The 20,791-nt window shown below is 41.4% G+C and overlaps 1 protein-coding gene across 1 annotated transcript in view; it reads right to left on the reverse strand.

The window, feature by feature from the left end:
- Positions 1 to 1,066, reverse strand: part of vwc2 (von Willebrand factor C domain containing 2) — a 56,136-nt gene extending 55,070 nt beyond the window's left edge. Inside the window, exon 1 of the mRNA XM_036126570.1 lies at positions 830 to 1,066. The gene's annotated coding sequence lies outside the window, so the exon portion shown is untranslated. The remainder of the gene's footprint in view (positions 1 to 829) is intronic.
- Between the last annotated feature and the right edge of the window lie 19,725 nt (positions 1,067 to 20,791).

Consider the following 20,791-nt stretch of genomic DNA (forward strand, 5'->3'; position numbering starts at 1 on the left):
GCATTAAGGGACACCGAGGAGGGATCCATGAGTATTAAGCCATCTGCCAGCCAGCTCGCAGTGCTGCGGGGCTGTCTAATTGAATTTTATCCTCTGACTGTAAATCTTGCGACTGACCCAAATCGGACGAAAGTTTTGCCTAAACATCCCACAACAGCAGAAGCCCACAGCCCTGGCAGGACTGTCACATAATCTCAGGGTTGCGTGCAGTGCAGCAAGGTGGTCATTGGCTCACGCACGGCGCCCGGCAGGGAAAAGTCTGAGGCAGCAAACGCGTGAAGGAGACGGAGAGAGGGGGAGACATAAGGAGAGGGAGCGAGGGGGACAGTGATGGACAGGCAGGAAACGCTGGGATATTACAGCAGCATGCACAAAAATAAATAAAATAAAATAAAATAAGACACAAAACCAGACATGGTAGATGGCATCATGATGCAACCACCTGCTAAGCTGGACAATCTGAACTGATCTAATGGACATGTTGCATTGTGTGCAGAAAGGATGCTGCATCCTGAAGGGCTCACAGAAATTCATGATGTTTCTCAGAAGAAGAAGAAGAAGAAAAAAATCTCCTTTCCAAATGAAGCTTCTAAACCACACAGTTGACTCTCTCTGCTGCTGCCTCCACAGGTGCATCCTCCTCCTCCTGCAGGTTCCACCAATATGCAAAGGAGCTCATTTTGCCTCTTTTATTTATAATAGCAACCTTAGAGTGACTATTGTTGCACAAATAAAAAAAGGGGGCGTTAAAACAGTTCCAGCGCAGAGCTAAAAGTTGCTTTATAACCAGTGAGATCCATCCCAGTGCGTCAAAAGGAAGGAAATGTACCTGAGATCCTGGAAGTCTGCGCGTATCCGCCAGTGCGCCGGGCTGAAGCTCCGCTCCCGGACTGTCGGACAGCAACAAATGATCTGTGGCGGAGAAACGGGAACTGACGCTCGTTTAAACGCACGGAGGAAGCGCGTCGGCCTGAACTTTAATCCCGGCGGTGAGGGGGAAGGGACGCCGCGGTTCCACGGAGCCACTGGTGTCCCCGCTCCGCTCGCACTGACACTTTACTTCTCACGGCGCAGAAATAATTTATTAAACTGGGGATGGAGAGAGAGAGAGGGGGGGAGAGAGAGAGAGAGAGAGAACGGCGCTGCGGCCGCTAGATGGCGCAGCGGGCGGGGGGAGCTGCCGGTCAATTAGCGCGGTTCACACGCCGCTGTGATTAACCGCTTTGCATAATTATCCGGAATTAGAGAGCCGTGTCGCGTCACACAGCTTGGTCAAAGGGTAATTTGACGCAGACTGACAAAAGGACAGCAAAAAAAAAAAAAAAGAAGGTTGCTCTGAAAAATCTAGATAATTGCGATAATTGTGGGCTCTTGCAGAGGCGCATGAATCAGCAAGTGGCCCCAAAAGAGCTTGGAAAAGAAATTACAAGTAGGAGCGGAAGTCTGCGTGACAGGAATGAAGTCTTTACAGGGAAGGACACATAAAACGTTTTCAACTGTTAGGTTTTAAAAAAAGAAAAAGAAAAGAAAAATGCGCTGTGAGGCACTCAGTGATCAGCAGCCTGTTACAGATCCCACCTGCTGAGCCCATCGCTGCACTCACCGCCACACAAGTGCGTCTGAACCAAAGAGAAAATGCGCATTAAAATTAATGCGCATTTTCTATTAGAGCTGACGCAAAAGCTCCCTGAACACTTTTGGAAACACATCCTAACTTCATTTTAAATCCCTGGGAGAGGAATCCCATAAAAAGACTAAATTATGCTCTACCAATCTCAGGCGTTAGAGTTTATATGATCTTGTGTTTGTATTCTGACTATTTCCTTCCTGCTGCGCTCCTATATTGTGCTTCCTTTGGTCATTCCCTGCGCTTATAGGTGAATGACTCAATGAGTTTTAGGGTTTCTTTATGTCTCTGTTTTGTTTCCCTGTTCACATTTTTTTAAATCGCCTCCATACATTTTGCAATATTTCCTGTTAGATTCGTCTTATGTGTTTTTAAAAAAACTACATTTATCAGTGAAACATGACATTTCCACTGTAGCGGTCAGATGTCTGGACTCACCTTCTCATTCAATGGTTTGTCTTTATCTTCATCACTTCATCACTGCGAACTGCTTCCAGACTGCAGGTGACTTTTTCATGAAGATTATCAGGAAGAACCAAAAAATAATAAAATGTTTTCAGTTATTCCACAATTTTTTTTTTCTGTTTGGCACACATCTCTATGTACTATTGCTTCATAGTTTTAGTGTCTTCGCTATGTGTCGACAATGGAGAAAATAACGTCAACAAGGAAAACCATTAAGGGACAAATGTGTGTCCAAGCTATTGACTGGCAGTAAATTTTATTTTCTACAAAGTCATCAGTGCCAGACGTATTGTTATCCCAGCTGTAAATACTTTTATACCCCCTTTAGTTGACATGACAGCCCTTAGCATCCCCCAAATAAGATTTTTGAATTTTCATTACACGTACGGCGTATTTATCACAGATAAATGTCTGGAAATCTGTCAGTGAATGGGAGTTGAACCTTTTGAATTAAATCAAATTTTCAAATATACTCTAATTCGTTGAGATGCACCTGTAGATGTGTGTGCATATATACATAATTTGATGCTGCAGCCAGTCCAGAGATTCATTTATTAACTTAAAGAAACAAGACAAAGTTAAAATAAATGGTAACAGTTTTCATCATTTGATTACATTTTTATTTATCTGGCTGCCCTCCCTGCTTTACTATTTTAGAAGCCAGACAGACTGTAAGAAGATGGAAAACATAAGAATTAGCAATTGAATCGAATAGATTTTTTCCCATGCTGTCATGATTTGGGTTTTTGGGTTTGTTTTTGGACTTTTCTGAACTGATTCTCCACTCCATGCTCCACTCCTCCCAGCCACCAATCAGCACCTGATCAGCTCCACCTGCTGCAGCTATTAGTGTCAACCGCTCACCTGCCACTCCGCCTACTCCTCATCAACCACCCCCTGGCAGAACGTCTTGTCCTGTTGCCTGCATGGTAAAGGTCACCCCTGGAGCTCATCGGCGGCTTCTGGTCAAGTCTGGTTCTGTCTGCACATCTGGTGTGGTCTGGTCTCCTGCTCAATCCTGCCTGCCTGCCTCATCGGCCACCATCTCCCATTTTAAAATAAACTTCTTAAACGCTACTCCGTGTTGGCTGAATATCGGGTTCGGGTTTGTCACGTACAGTTCATTACAAATGCTGCACGTTAGATCCAAACACGTTTCAGGTCATTTTAAAGACGTTCAAACACAGAATCTCCTACAAAAAAAGAAGGTATAATGTGTCTTAATGATCTCTCCATGACCATCTTAGTCTTTATACTAAGTCTAACCATCAGTTAGACCCGTGTAGTTTTCTGGGATAGTCCACCAGATCATCCGCTAAAAGGTTTGGAAACACTTTACTTGATGGGGTTGTGCATAAGAGTGACATTTATGAATTTTTATGACTGTTGTCATTAAGTATCATTTGTTAAATTATGACACTTTTAATGCAAAGCTGACGTTGTTTAAAATGTCATTGTTATGACAACTTGACACTAACCAAGCTATCATAAATACGTCATTACATGTCTGATTGTAAACGTTTAAAAAAGTCATTTAGACGTATGTGTTAGCATTACATCACGCTGTGTAAATTTTGGCTGTCACGAGATCATTTTAATGTCGTTAATGTTTAAAACAAGTAGAACAAATTGCAAAGACGTCATCAAGTGTTATTATACTGACAAATGACATTTTGTCTCTGTTAATGTCAAGTAGTCTTAACAAAACAATGTCAACATAACGTTCATAAAGAGGACGTCGTGTTTATTACAGCGTAATGCCAGCCTTATGCACATCCCTTCTAGTAAAGCTTCACCAAAGGCTTTGCCCTCACATGATGAGGTGATGATTTTGTGCATTTTAACAAACTTCCATGGACCTTTGGAGGGGAAAAGGCCACAGCATGATGAGGCGCTTTATCTCAGGAGGTTCTTGGTTTCACGCCTGATCCAAAGGGAGCGTTTGTTGCAGAAAAGTGTTCTTGATCTCATTGGTCCAAAGCACACAGAGTAAAATAAAGAACCTTCTGTTGCATTAATTTTATAGGAAATGTTAAGTGTACAGTGAGAGCTTGAGATGCTGTATCGTCACATAAAATGCAGAGTGATGATTCTTGGGCAGGACTGGATGAAATCACTGAAATGTTCCTTGGTTTCATGGTTTCTCCTTCCCTTATATTTCTCCTGTTGTTCAACCCTTCTCCCTGACAGCTTTTTCCTTCTCCATCCGACTCTTTCTCTGCAACTCCTCCCAAAATGACTTTAAAAACCCACTCGAATGTGATCTGCATCGATTCCCACAATCCACAACAGGTTTCTGTTTTTCTGCGTGAATATCCTCGGGGAGTCCAGCAAATGAGGGAAAACGGGAGCGCTGTCTGGGCGTCATAACTGCTGCATGTCTGCTTTTCACGCTCCGGTTATAAAGACGCATTAACTCCTCTTGTGTGGCTTCGTCGGATCAATAATGAAAAACAGATTAGTGAATTATCACTTGCTGCGGAAAGGCAGTTAATTAGCTCAGCCATCGTTAGAGCACCGTTAGAGCAGGCAGCCAAGGCCCAAACGGCACATTAACCATAACCGCGATCACGTCCCAGGATGACCAGCGGTTTATTTTAGAAGTCCTGCCGTGTTGTTGTGCTGCAGCTCTTGCTCTTTCCAGATGTGAGTCTGGAGCTCTGCGCTGACACATTGGACACGTGGGCCCGGAGCACGCAGCGCCGCGCCGCAGACCTGCACAGCTTCTCTGCCGTGCTTGGCTTGTGCCGAGCAGAACCCCGTGTGCTGATACATTGGACTGCTTTCCATGCTCCGCTCGGTTTATATTTTAAGGTACACTGCACAGTTTGATATTGGAATTATTAAAGAAGCTGGATGCTTGTGTCCGTTTCCATTATTTCTTGTTATCGCACAGTGACAGCTTGTTAGAACTCCTGCCCGGCAATTTACTGAACACAGCTGATCAGAAGTGGACCGCCAGTTTCCCAGTAGAAAAGACCCAGATTAGGACTGTGCAGCTGCTTAACGCTGAGATAAAGTCTAAAAATGGCGTGAATGGGTGAAAATAACAGTTTGCATGTGAGTGTGTATCATGTGATGGACTGACTGTTCCCACCTTTCGCCTGTAGACTGCTTCAGCACCGGCAGATATTAAATACGAGCAGAACAAGGTGGTTACCGGACCAACATCAATTAACTGTCTGTGATTAAGCCGGACATACACTGTATGATACTTTTACCCTTTTTGGACCGATTCTTCAGCCGTGTGAGAATTTTTTGGATCAGGCCAAGTTTCAGCTTCATGGTGCATCCTGCGTCGTGTAGCATCCAAGAGGGGCGATTAGCTTCTCACCATCACCTCCTGATCAGGAGTCATACGGTCAGATAAAAATCAAACATGTTCATTTCAGTCGTCTTCCTGAGGTGATGGTTAGCGCCTCCTGCTGTTGAAGCAGAGCTACGAGCCGATTTCCCCCAACTTCGCGCACTGAGCATGTGCAAACAAGGGATTTCTTCTTCTTTGATGAAAACATAGGAGTGGAGAGAAGCATGGCGGCGGTACGTGTGACTTGGAGTCAAACTATGGAGGAGCAAGTCATAGAACTACCAAGGCAGCGCGTTTCGTTCTAGTGAGCCTCATATATGGTGAGCATTGACACTTCCATGTTTTTCTTCTTCTACTGTTGACGTTTAGCTTCCGGATAGACGAGTCAGAGTAGCTCCATCTCTCTACGGCGCTGAGTCCTACGTGGGTTTTAGACGTACAGTGTGAGCAGTCAGATCATCAGAGCGTCGGGCCGTACAGTAAGAACAGATGGAGAGCTGGGAACTTTTAAACCCTGAGGCTTCATCGTGCAGTCTGAGCTGAATCTGAGGACAACGATTGAAATCATCGTACAGAGTACGCCCAGCTATAGGTAGGTCAATAGCAGAGGTGTGGAAGTCTGCGTATTTTAGAATCGATCTGATACCATGGAAATACAGGGCCAATATCGTCAATACCGACATGTTGTGATATTTAAGCTTGATAAACCATGAAACTTCTGACCTTTAGGTGTTTTTGTGGTTTTTCCTTTGAATGATTTTGTTAAAACATATGACAATAATTTGGACAAAGTAGAAGGAGTGCAAAAAATGTAAATTTTAAAGCACATCACAACAAAATGTTCCCTGAGGAATGGCACGTTCACACCAAACGCGTTTTGAGTCTGTCTACACTTTGCTGACCCTCTGCACAAGCGTCCAAGTTCAGGCGTCGGACGCCTTTTTGTTATGAACTAGAATCAGGCAAACCCAGTATTCAAACCAAACAAGCGAGGTGAAGGCAAAAAAACAGGATTTAATAATAAAACAGGGACAGGCAAGGCTCAATGGTCAAAATGGCAGTCCAAAATCCGGTACACGAAAGGCAGTCCAAAACAGGCAAAAGTACAGTCAAGGCTAAGGCAAAAACTCAAAATATCCTAAGGCAGGTCCAGGTCAGAGAAACAGATAATCAATCGTACAGGGCAGGAAAATCAGATTCAGGGGTCAGGCTGGCTCAGAAGTCAAAAAGGCAATCCGGGTAATATCAACAGGTTATCAGAATAAGAACGCTGGACAAAACTCACCGAAGGCTCGTTAATGATCTGGCGGAGAACTAAAGACTGAGGCAGAACTATATAGTGCACAGGTGAAATAGAGTGAAAACTAATTACAGGGAAACAGCTGGAAATAATCAGAGGCAGGGAAGTGACTGACAGAGAACTGAACTGATAGGTTGGTGACTGCTGACAGGGGAGTGACAAGCTAATAGGGTAAAAACAGGGAGGTGAGCTGGCAGGTGAACAGAACTGAGCTAAAAGCTTACAGAACCCTAACAGATAGTATAACACAAAGAACAAAATCAAACCACAACAAAACTCAAACTATTCCATAATTCAAAACTAAGACAGAACCTAAAATCATCACACTTTTTGACAATGAAAACGCGTTTGGTGTGAACGCTGCACCCCTCCCGACCCCCCGAGGCGCGTCTATCATAAATCCAATGCCTTTCTTTTTCAATGCACATGGCCTTTTGACTCAATAACTGTTCTGCCTATGACTAAATCCTCTCAGTCTCCACTGAGGTTGCACCAAATCCCAAATGGGTCTTTGCAAGTTTGCTAAGAATGTGGGGGAAAGTCATTTATTTGGCTAAAGATAAAACAACAGATGAGTTTTTGAAGATCCTGCTGGAACATTGGTCCTAGCAGTTTTCTTAGTGTTATTCAGGTGACAAAAGGCTGATTTTGGACAACATCAAAACTCTTGTCTCCAAGAGTGAGAGTTAAACTGGAGTATCGATCTCACCATGCCAGTATAAGTCTGATAACATTAACATCCATCAATCGTAATATTGCTATTTTCTGATTGGTCCACTAACTAAAGTGTCTCCTTTCTCACTTGCCCCTTTTTACAAAACACTTCAAGAGGGAATTAAGGCACGTTTTTACAGTCCTCGTGAGTTTTGTGAAAGAACCGAAGTGGTAAAGGGGATAGATGTCAGCTCGCCTGTGTTACACCTCTGACTCAACAAATGAGATACTGACAGCCTCGCATCAGCTAACTTGTATCAGGGCAAGCCAGCAATCAGCTAAATGGACTGGCCTAATTTCTGTCTGTAGATGTCATGTTGGAGCGAGACTCTGGTGCAACCCATCAGACGCCAAGAGAAAGCTTGAAAGATTTGTTGGTAACTGTGTACGAATAACTGACCCTTCCAAGTTAATGTCTGAAGTGGGGGTGTTGTAGGAGGATGTGTTTATGTCCACAGTAAATGAGGTCAGCAGGAGGTTGGTGAGCAGGTTTGTTGGTCATCGTTTCTTTGTCCCATTCTCAGGCTGGGGGTGGTCGAGTGGTGCACGTTGGAGGATGTACAGACAGATGAGTTACCCAGTGATGAGGAGATTCACAGAGGGAGTCCAGATGGGAGTTATCCAAACATGGGACAACGAAGCAGATCTCAAGAGTCCAGGAACAGAACATCAACAGGGAAAATGGACTCATGAGCAAAAGCTATCTGGCTCAGGTTACCCGCTCCTCTCCAAGCTCCTTCAGATTGGCCTCCAGCTCAGGACATACCTGCCAGTGACACCAATGAGAGGAGGTAGGGGACTCAGGCTCCATCCGAATACACTTAATAATAGCTCCTAGCTCCTGCTCCCTGACCTTTCATGCGGTCAACAGTAAGAACTCTACCGTGAGGAGGAAAAGAGCCTCGGACTGCTGTGCCGATTTCAGACAGCCTTTAACTCCGACGTCGTTACATGGCAGAAACACACATGGACGGTTCTAGTCAAATCTGGACCTACAGCCTTCTGAAAATGAACTACAGAGCGCACGCTCTCAGCTCTCTGGACATTTCCGTGGATTTCCATGAGGTGGGCTGTGTTTATACATCATATGAAATTCCTCATAGCTCCTTATTGCCGGTAAGGAACGTTCCTAGACAAAACTATCCCCAAGAGGAAGCATACAGACTCCTTTTCCTACCTCCTTCCTTACTGACTGCACTATTCGGACAGCACTAATCATGGCGACCGCTGACACACGTCTGCTTTGGCTAAAGAGTCCTTACCCTACATGGATGTTCAGATGAACCCACTCACACCAGCCTGCACTCAGCTCTGTGGACATGACGGTCAACTGTTATCAGGTAAAATGGTGCTAGAGTTAACCTGGTAAAGGTATTTAGTCAAGCATTAGTTCAGCTGCCAAGTGGAGAACTCATTTGGTGGTTGTAAACTGGAGGAAACTATTTTCCCAGTACTGTCTTTGCCCACGTCTTTCAATCTAAATGAGAGGCTTGATCAGCTTTATGTTCTTTGTCAACAACTGGATTTCCTGATCTCCTCTAACTCTGAGTCTGATGCCGTGGGTTTTATTAATGAAACTATGAAACCTTGTTAATTATTCTTATTGCTCTGCTTTGAAGCATGAATAATGACTCTATTGGGGTTTTGTAATTGTTTCCCCAAATCTCAACACACTAACGGAAACAGGATAAAACGAAACCCCACAAGCAACGCTAAAACACTCAGAGCACACATCTCTCAGTTTTACATACTGTTGTCTGCCACTAAAATAACTTTTAACACATGATAACACAAGCCCCCTGATGCTGTAATGCTCCAGTTTTTTTTATCAGATAATCATTATTAAAAGCATTTTTGATAGCAACAAACACCAACAGCACTTTTCTTAATGTCAAAAGCAGTAGTTTTTTCTTTAATAGCCTCAAGCATGATTAATGTTGTTGATCGCTCGACTTTAATTGATTAATTTATGTTTTTCTAAACAAAATACAATCTATTAATAAACAATTTTTATTATATATATACCTACAAACAGACATAGTGGTACTGTTATGGTGTGGGGTTGCCTTGCTTCTCCACGACCCAGTGACTTGCCCTAATCAATTCAATTCAATTTTATATATGTTGCGGCAATTCACAACACATCAAGGCATTTTCCAAAGTCAGACTCCATCAGATCCTCCAGGTTGGTCAGAAAGTTTCCTCTCTAAGGAAACCCAGCAGGTTGCATCAAGTCTCTCCAAGCAGCATTCACTCCTCCTGAAAGAGCGTAGAGCCACAGTGGACAGTCGTCTGCATTGTTGATGGCTTTGCAGCAATCCCTCATACTGAGCATGCATGAAGCGACAGTAGAGAGGAAAACTCCCCTTTAACGGGGAGGAGAACCTCCAGCAGAACCAGAACCAGGCTCAGTGTGAACGCTCATCTGCCTCGACCCACTGGGGGTTAGAGAAGACAGAGTAGAGACACAGAAAGCACAGAAGCACACATTGATCCAGGAGTACTTTCTATGTTATATGGTATTAGATGATCTGCCTCCCCTGGATGATGTCACAGCCTACAGAACACCAGACCAGGTGTACCTTCTATGAAGATTGAAAAAGAGAGAACAAAAGGTTAAAAGCTGAAATATCAACAAATAATGCAAATTGGAGAGCAGTAGGAGAACTCAGCAGAGTGAAAAAAAATAGACCCTGATGTCCTCCAGCAGCCTAAGCCTATAGCAGCATAACTATAGAGGTAGCTCAAGGTAACATGAGCCACTCTAACTATAAGCTTTGTCAAAAAGGAAAGTTTTAAGCCTAGTCTTAAAAGTAGACGGGGTGTCTGCCTCACGGACCAAAACTGGGAGTTGGTTCCACAGGAGAGGAGCCTGATAGCTAAAGGATCTGCCTCCCATTCTACTTTTAGAGACTCTAGGAACCACCAGCAGACCTGCAGTCTGAGAGCGAAGTGCTCTGTTAGGAACATATGGAGTAATCAGAGCTCTGATATATGATGGAGTTTGATTGTTAAAGGCTTTATACGTTAGAAGAAGAATTTTAAATTCTATTCTTGATTTAACAGGAAGCCAATGAAGGGAAGCTAAAATGGGAGAAATATGATCCCTCTTGTTGATTTTCATCAGAACTCTTGCTGCAGCATTTTGGATCAGCTGAAGACTTTGAACTGCATTTTGTGGACTTTCTGATAGTAAAGAATTACAATAATCCAGCCTTGAAGTAACAAATGCATGGACTAGTTTTTCAGCATCACTCCTGGACAGAATGTTTATAATTTTGGCGATATTCCTGAGGTGAAAAAAGGAAACTCTGGAAACATGTTTAATATGGGATTTAAATGACATGTCTTAGTTGAAAATAACACCAAGATTTTTTACTTTATTACCAGAGGCCAAGTTAATGCCATCCAGATTAAGTGATTGGTTAAGAAGTTTATTTTTTGAGGACTCTGGTCCAAAGATTACAACTTCTGTCATGGCAGAAATTAAAAGCAGAAAATTTTAAGTCATCTTGGTTTTAATGTAACCATTAATTCTGGTCTCCATCAGAAAGTCCTGAACAGGAATGTCTGGGGTTCAGCTGGTGACCTTTACATGTAATGGGGTTATGCATTAAGACAGTGAAACAGGTCCAACTCTGAATGGATACAACACAAAACAGAGACTACGAAGTGGCCTAGTCAAAGTCTGGACCTATACTTAAGTTATGGTGCGAGAAAATGAACTTAAAACAGCAGTTCATCCACTAAAACGCCCCAAAGTAGCTGAATTAAAACGCTTCTGCAGAGAAGAGTGGCTGAAATTTCTCCAAAGTGTCATAAAAGACTCATGCCAGTTGTCACAACCACTTGATGACAGCTGTTGTTGCCAAAGGGTGGAACAACCAATTATTGTGGATAGTTTATTTCCCTTCATACATAAAAGAGCTTATTGTTATTACTCAGATTCTCTGCAGATCTGGAACATTTACTGTAAATGAGACAAAAAGGCAAAAATAACAGAAATCTGTTGGGGGCAACAAGCCTCTGACAGCCCTCTCTAAATTTCCTCTGGGTACTTTGGTTTCATCCCAAAAGTCCAAAAGTCTTTTACTAAATCTGTTTTCACTAAACATTTTACTGCACATTTCCAAAGTTTAGTCCTTTGGTCAAACAAATGCAATAAAGAATGGTATAAAATCTCCGGCCTATACAAACTCTTTGACACAACAATGAATTGTTTCTTTCGGTGCAATAAGAACAAACCCTTTTGGGAGATTTACAGACCCATAAACCACTCGCCTGAGATGGAATAATTGCTTCCTGTTATGAAGCATTTGTGGTAAACAGGTCCAAAGGTCAGAGTCGAAGCAAATAAGCCTTAATGCTTAGGCAAAAATAATTATTCCCACTGTGACATAGCTGGAAATGCATTGCTCAGAAATAACATCAGATGAAAACCAACATGTCTGGAATCTGTTAGTTTCATTAATACGAGCGCAGAACTTTATGCGCGCGGCAGTCAGCAGAAATATTGTGGAACAATCCCAATCAGCACAGGTCCGCCGGAGTGTTGCAGCGGTTTTTCATCAGGAACTGAGTGACAGCCTTTCCTGCCAATTTGCTGCAAACTCTTAAATGGTTTTTTTTCTAAAAGGGGAGAAAAAAAAAAGATGTTTGCTCTTTATTTACCTCTGAAAATGCTCTTCTTTTCTTTCTATTTTTCCCCCCCACCAGAACTGTACGATGGCAGCGGGCTCTAAAACCAGGCCCCCCGGTTCCTGCCTGTATCAGGTTGAAAAAAAAAAGGAAATCATTAATATACCATTAAGGGTTGGCTGTGAACTCATAACTGCTGCGGGCGCACATCAGCATACATGCAGCACTGTTCTCTGCCGCTACACCTTCCCTCGAGGTTGAAATGTCATCCTTCACTGTCATTACTTTTCTCCCCCCCATTAACTATTGATTATCTCCACTTCAGCATTTTGAGACCGGCTGTGGAAATGGCCCCGCATGCCTGGCTACCCACACTCCACAGATCAGCCTGAACAGAAGTGCCCACCTCTGGGTTTTTTATGCAGAAAATTGGGGCAAAGTGAATGTATGCTGGTGGTGGGGAGTGTGGGAGTGGGAGTGGGTTACGGACAAACAGGGCAGCAGGGACACGTAGAAACATCACCGTACCCTACCTGGCCCATTAGCAGGCACGCTCTAGCCGACAATCGGAGGTTAAGTTGTTCTTCTTCGGCAGCCCAGGAGAGTTTCGCTGCAGCATGTGTTGAATATTTACTGCGCCGTTGGTCTGGCCTTGTTTGTGCCGATCTCAGGAAGTGGAGCTGGAGAAGTTTGTTAGGGCAGCAGCTTCTGCTCCCACTGCCATCCCAACGCAGACCGGTTCGTGGAGAAATGCCTGTTGTGGTGCAACGGGCACGTTCGGTTTGGCTCAGGGTATCGTTATGGGTTATCGTGTGCCAAAGGGATTCATTAACAAGGTTATTCATTTTAAAGGTCACCAAGTTGTGGCGCCGCCTGCTTATCAGGAAATAATCGGCGAAAGTTATCAGTTTCTGTTAATTATTGTTTTATGGATAGCTGCCTGTTGAGGTGTGGCACCATGGAACAATAGATGAAAGAGTGAATTTGCACTCGTAATCCCTGCACACACACAGACCGATTTGATGAATTATAGAAATCAATAACCTCTTGGAAAAATCCATTCAGTGCATATTAATTAGAATTCAGGATGGAGTCACTACTACCAAGATTGAAAACTGAACTTTTCATCCATGGAGGAAAACGCTGTCTGATACAAACCCAGCACCGTCGTCCTGGTCATGATCCAAAAAAAGGTTAAAAAATGAAACAACTGGACTTCTATTCTGAACCTGAAGAAGCTTCTTCAATCCAAAATGTTTGGAGACCTCCAGACATTTTTGAATTGTCCAGTTGTTTTATTTTTAAACCTTTTTTGGATCCAACACAGCGATGCACGGTGGTGGCAGCATCATGCTGTGGGGACGTTCTTCAGCACCAGGGACTGGGAAACTGGTCCGAACCGAGGGAACAATGGATGTTGCTAAATGCAGGGATGTTCTGGAGCAGAACCGGTGTCGGTCTGCGGGTCATCTGAGACTGGGGGAGAGGTCCACCCTGCAGCAGAACAATGACCCGCAGCATACTGCTAAAGCATCAGGTGATTAAAGAGGAAACGCTTAAATGGGTTAGATTGGCCTAGTCAAAGTCCAGACCTCCATCCAGTTGATAATCTGTGGTTAGACTTGAAGATCTCTGCCAGCGGGAAGGAGCTGGAGCAGCGTAGCCTTCAGAAACAGGCAGGAATCCCAGATCCAGATGTGGCGAGCTCACAGAGACCGAGCCGGTCTCAATTTAATTCAATTTAATCTAATCTAAATTTTACAGCCAAAGGCTCTACAAAGTACTGACTTTAGGGGGGTGAACAGAGATTTTCTGCTGTTTTTCTCCTCTTTGTTGCATAAAATAATTCATCTTTAAAGTTTAAAGGCATGTTTTGTGAGTGAAAGGATTTAAACTCTCAAACAAAGCATTTCACTATGAGGTTGTTAGGAGACAAAACATGAAAAATGCCAGAGGGGGTGAACACCTCTGCATGCTTTGACCTGTTGCTCTTTGTGGCCGAGCTCACCCATCCTCTGTTATGTTGCCAAATACAAAAAAAGGATTTTATTCAACAGTTTCCTGACTTTTCACCTGATTTCATTCCCATTCATGACAACCTTTCAGTTTGCAGAGATTTTAATATTCACGTCTGCTGTCCTACTGACTCCCTGACCTCTGAATTGTGACGCCGCTAGCCTCCTTCGGCCGTGAGGGGAGCGACACGTCACCCTGGATCCCGAGGCCTGTACCCACATCCATCCCTTCTCGTGAAACACCTCAGACTCGTGAATCATCTGAGATGGATCTCGCATCATTTGCCTCTTATCGTTGATTCTGAGTCTCCCTCTCCGGCCAGCAGGCCGTTATCGGCAGGTTGTTACCGCCGTAGCTTTACACCGGCTCCCAGCTTCATGATGGACAGCACGCCTCGTTCTGGCCTGATGATTTCCTTTCATCTTTTCACGAGACGCATCCTGACATTCTGGACCCACTTGCCCCCGTTAGGTTTAAAACTGCAGAACCCACAGCTGACATCTGGATGAACGATTCATGCAGCAACGCAGATAAAGCTGCCTGGATCTCTGGAAACATTAAGAAACAATCTTGGTCTCTAAAAGAGGCAAAAATCACAGTTTTTCTCTCTTGTCATTTTCAACAGTAGCCATCGTTTAGTGACGTTATTTAACACAAATGTTTTATCAACCTCTGTTCTGTTTCATGTCTCCCCGTCTAACGCTTTCTTACCATCTTTAGAGGCAAAGATGCGTCGCTGTTGCTCCTTCTGAACATCTCTTCCTCGTCTGAGTGAGATTGTGCCACATATCAGACCCGCTAATTGTCCTCTTTAATCTAACTTGATGAAAGAGGTTTTCATTACTGTCAGCCCAGCTTTCCTGACTTTTATTTACTCCAGTCTCGGCTCGGGAACCATGCCAGTCGTTCTTAAACGTGTCCTTGTTAGACCCCGTCTTAAAAATAACCTCCTCTCTGATCTCTATCTGTCTAATTTTAGACTCATTTCTAATTTAGGTTTTCTATCCAAGGCTTTGGAATAAATAGTTTTTTATACGATTTTGTCTCACTAAAAGTGGCGTCTTTGAAAAATGTCATTCTGGCTTTAGATCAGGATGTTAGGCGCTTTGATTAAAGTACCTGATGATATAGCTCTGCCTGTTGATCAGATGTAATCTGCGGTTCTGGTTTTGTTGGACCTTTGTGGCGTCACAGAACCAGGCCTTTTAAAGCCAAAATTTAAAACGTATTCGTTCATAAAGGCTTTTAACGTTCCTCAGCACCGTTCTATTTTAACTAAATGATTTAGTTGTTTGTGACCTTTGTGACTGTTTTATGATGTTTTATTTGATGCGTTACCCTTATTTGGATGTTTTTTAAAGTGCGTTTGGGGGAATGGGGGAAAAATGAATGAGTTTAAAGGATTGTTGGGTTATAAAATAATATCCCAAGCTTTGCACATGTCACAGAGCTCAGATCAGTGGTGGATGGCTGCCCCTCTAAACCGAGAAGCTGGACAAGTCGAGCATTAATCAGAGAAGCAGCCCGTTAAAAACACGGAGAAGCATCAGCGATCCAAAGCTCAGGTGGCAGAACCCGTCCACAGGACAGCCGTTAATCATCCACTCCACAACTCCGGCCTTCATGGAAGAGTAACAAGCACAAAGCAGTTGCTGAAGGAAAAAAACCTTTTCTTTGCAGTTCGCCACGTAGGGAAGACAGCAAATATATGAGAGAAGGTGCTCCAATCAGATGGGACTAAAATCAAACTTCTTAGTTTATGTTTAAAAAAGCACGGTGGTGGCTGCATCATGTTGTGGGGATGTGTTGCTGCAGAAGTGAAACAGAAGCTGGTTGGAGTTGATCAGAAGATGGATGGCGGTAAATCCAATGTTAGAACGGCCTAGTCAAAGTCCAGGCCTAAATCCAAATGGAAATCTAGGGCCAAACTTGATAAGTGATGTTTACAGACACTCTCCATGCTACATTATCTGATTGTGAAAGAGAATGGCCAAACGTTGAGTCTCTAGATCTGTGAAGCTGGTGGAGACGGAGCGCTAAAACAATTTAAGCGATCTCTGCAGCAAACGCTCCTTCTACGAAGCACTGAGTCAGTGGAGCTGAAAACAAAAGCATGCAAAAAAAAAAAATCTGGTTTTATGAGTAAACTCATTTTGCTTCCCCTTTCCCAGCATGCACTGCTTTGAGTGGCTCCGTCACATGAAATCCCCTTAAAAACACGCTGATGTGTGTGATTATAATCAGACAAGATGTGGAGAAAACTCAGGGGGAGTGAACACAGAGTGCACACTATATTTTCTTTATTTTCTTTCAGGAGAAAGCAGATACGGTTGGGCTGACACTATCCTGGATGCCAGGCCCTTGTTTTTACGCAGACAGGGAAAAACACCTGAAGCATGAGCTCAGAGGCGTGTTTGCTTCACAGATTTGCATTAATAGACTTTAAGAATTAGACGGCGTAGCACACCGTATATGCTGTTTATTAAAAAGTGATATTTTTCTTCTCTGAAGGTGAACATAGGGAACAAAGCAGCTTTAATCCTGACGTCTCTCTGTTTTTTTTCTCCACCCTCTTTTTCTTTCAAACATTTCATTGACCCTGATTTCCCACCTGGTCCTCTGCGTTCCGTTGCTTTCCCGGCTCCAGCTCGCCCATCAGCCCCTCCAGGAAGCAGCTTTATTCCCAACACTATTAGTGCGCCAGATTGTCTGTGAGCCTGGTGTCTCGCTTATTTTTTTTTTATTTTCTAGTTCTCTGCATTTTCTTGTTTTCGAGCCACTTCCTTGGCCTCGGCCTGAACCTTTTGTTTTGTTTTCTCCAAGTTGCTTTATATTTTTTTTCTTCTTCTTTCTTTGCTTTGCTCCCTGGCAAAAGTAGCCTGAGCACATTGTGATTCTGTGGATCATCCACCCATCTGTGTCCAGCTCCCGTGAGCATGGTGTATCTTGGACACTATTTGGACATTTTACATCATATTGGCATAAATGAGACGTTCTTCATTGACGAGCGGAGTAGACTCTATTCAGAGATCGCTCTCACTGCTACAGAAATACTATAAAAAATGACTTTTTTGGGTCATTATTCATAACCATGACTCACAGCGGGGGACCCGTAATTTGCATTTGTCTGAATGAATTTTCAGTCCCTGCTTTGAAGCTCTCTGCAAAGATTTTCTGTGCTGAAAGGTTGCATATGGTGGAAGGAAGCGTCGGGTTTCTGGTCTGGGATTTCTATTCACTGTCACACGGTTGTTACATGGAAATATATTACACTATGTAAAATTAAGTTATGCATTTAAAAAACGTTATTAGCAATGTGGCTACAAGTATTAATGTAATTTTATATAATAATAATATGTAATAATGTAATACATTTGTACTTCAAATGTAATAAAACGTCACTAAAATAGCATTTGGTTATAATTACCATAAAATGTAATAATGTTTTTACATGATGCAGAAGAAAATATTACACTATGTAAAATGAAGTTATGCATTTAAAAACCATTATCAGTAATATAGTTACAAGTATTACTGTGACACCATATTGTGCAATAATGTAATACATTTGAACTTCAAATGTAATAAAACGTCACTAAAACAGCATTTTGTAATAACTACAAGGACATGTAATAGTGTTATTACATGATGCAGAAGAAAACATTACAAATTAGTAAACTATGTGAGATTAAGTTATGCATTTAAAAACCATTATCAGTAATATAGTTACAAGTATTACCGTAACACCATATTATGCAATAATGTAATACATTTGAACTTCAAATGTAATAAAACGTCACTAAAACAGCATTTTGTAATAACTACAAGGACATGTAATAGTGTTATTACATGATGCAGAAGAAAATATTACAAATTAGTAAACTATGTGAGATTAAGGTATGCATTTAAAAACTACTATTAGTAATATAGCTACAAGTATTACTGTAACACCATATTATGCAATAATGTAATACATTCATACTTCAAATGTAATAAAACGTCACTAAAACAGCATTTTGTAATAACTACAAGGACATGTAATAGTGTTATTACATGATGCAGAAGAAAATATTACAAATTAGTAAACTATGTGAGATTAAGGTATGCATTTAAAAACTACTATTAGTAATATAGCTACAAGTATTACTGTAACACCATATTATGCAATAATGTAATACATTCATACTTCAAATGTAATAAAACGTCACTAAAACAGCATTTTGTAATAACTACAAGGACATGTAATAGTGTTATTACATGATGCAGAAGCAAACATTACAAATTAGTAAACTATGTGAGATTAAGTTATGCATTTAAAAACCATTATTAGCAATATAGCTACAAGTGTTACTGTAACACCATATTATGCAATAATGTAATACATTCGAACTTCAAATGTAATAAAACGTCAGTAAAACTGCATTTTTTTATAATTACCATGAAATTTAATAATGTTATTACATGATGCAGAACAAAATATTACAAAATGTGTTCCTAGATTTCATTAAAGTTTGTGGTGGTTAATATAAAATGCTGCTGTTCCTTTTTGATGACTAAAAAATGATGACGTAATGTGGTGGGTCATGTAATAAACACAAAGCCAGTGTTTGTGTCCATCTTAATCAATATACTATTAATATTCGCCATGTTACAGATCCTTAACATTTGAATCCTGTGTAGCTTGTGCCACCTGTTCTGGGCTTTAGACACTGCTCCGTTGCACGAAAACATAACAGTGTTGCGTCATAAAGTAATGATGCGCTGAAGTTATTGGGTAATCCTGCAGCTCAAAATTGGGTTTGCTTTATAGACGATATGTCTCTATTTTTATTTATGACACTCCAGAGATGTTGACGTGAGCATAGAAGGCTTTCTCTCCCCGTCGGCAACATTATCCGGTTTGCACATGATTTTATACGGTCAGACCTTTAGAAGATCAGATCCTAAATGACCAAAAGTTTGGCCTCTATTGAATAGAGATTAAAAAATAGAAATGCTTAAGCTCCTTACACAACAGGCCTTAAATGTTTATTGATTAGGGTGAACACAAAGACTGGTTTGTGGTTGTTCAATAATGCATTATGCACCACATTAAAAGAGTAGCCTCCACTTTTTTTAATAACTACTACAAAATGTAATAATGTTATTACATAACGTGGCAGGAATCATTACAAAATGTGTCTGCGGATTTTATTACAAAATGCAGTTTTAGTGATGTTTTATTGCATTTTGAAGTCTAAATGTGTTACTTAATAACATAATGTTACAATGGAGCGAAAACAATTTGCAGCATCCTCCAGATTTGCTAGCAGCGCAAGTAAATATGTCCAGAAAGGCTTAAAACTGATTTATCTTTTATTTCTCTAACTAAGCTTAACATTAACTCTAAAATTAAGTTGTGCAGATTTGTTAAATGTGAAAACCTGTCCGCATTAGGTAATATCTGTTGCAACACACAGTGCTGTAACAGTTCCTATTAAAGACATGCAGCTGAAGCATTTTATTCTTAATGGGGAAAGACTCTAAATGAAACGACAGCTGCTGACTTAACGCATTGTTTAACATGGGAACCTCCCGTTCGTTTAAATTAGATTTGTTTTGATCTTCATGAATCAGGCTACAGGTAAAGTATTTTAAAAAAGCTCGGGGGGCTTTCCGAAGAAATAATTTAACAGACGGCTGAAACGGTGACCAGCGAATACCGTGAGGAGGACGGTAAGGGAGGCAAAACTTTCCCAAACCTCACAGTGGAGATGCCAACTGGCATGGCAGGAGAAATCTTTCTGTCCTACTCGTCTCACTGTGCGTTTCTACATCTGCTCTGAAAACTCGTCCTTTTTTTCCTTTGACCCAACATCAGAGAGCCTGTTTTATTTGTTCAGCTTGCTTTATTACATCTTTTATGTGTCTCCTTGTATTTGGGCTTTTATTGCTTCTTATGTGACGTCTGTTCAGCACTTGGCCGTCGGTTGTGCTGTTTTTAAAGTGCTTATAAATAAAGTTGGCTTGGCTAGGTTGTAAAGTGTTGATTTTTATGGCCACTGTGACGGTGTTATATACTATATTAGGTATTACAGTTAATTATTGTAAATCATCTACAAAATATAGGATGGTTCATGTGAAATAATTCACTATACTCTGAACTTTTGTGATGTTTCATGCAGACAAAAAAAAGCAAAAGATTAAAAAAAAGAGTTTGTTAAAAACACATTATTGGAAGTCCGAGGAAGTCAAATGCAATCTAATTTACAGTTTAATGCGTTCTAATGAATTACTCTAGTAAAACATTGTTGTACTTACATGTGTAAAATACTTTTGAACACGTAGTATATTTGGAGGGAGGCTCTTGGTACTTTTAAAGATTAAGATACGTTTAAAGTTTTCTTATTTGGCACTGTTATATATTAAGTTATGATACCTTACGTTATTATATTGCCAACACAATATTGAAACATAAATATGTTAAAACAGATATTAGAATGTGGCGTTACATTTTTTATGTTGTTAGGAATTGCTTCTAATTTGTCACTGAATGCATATAAACCATTACAAACTGTGTGATGCAGGACTGACGACTTTACTTTACAGGAGACTGTAGGCAGGATTACACATAAATGTATATTTGTTGCATGTGTATTTTTTCCCTTAATTCAATTCAATTCAATTTTATTTATATAGCGCCAAATCATGAAACATGTCATCTCAAGGCACTTTACAAAATCAA

Source organism: Fundulus heteroclitus, chromosome 22, assembly GCF_011125445.2.
Source record: "Fundulus heteroclitus isolate FHET01 chromosome 22, MU-UCD_Fhet_4.1, whole genome shotgun sequence".
NCBI lineage: Eukaryota > Metazoa > Chordata > Actinopteri > Cyprinodontiformes > Fundulidae > Fundulus > Fundulus heteroclitus.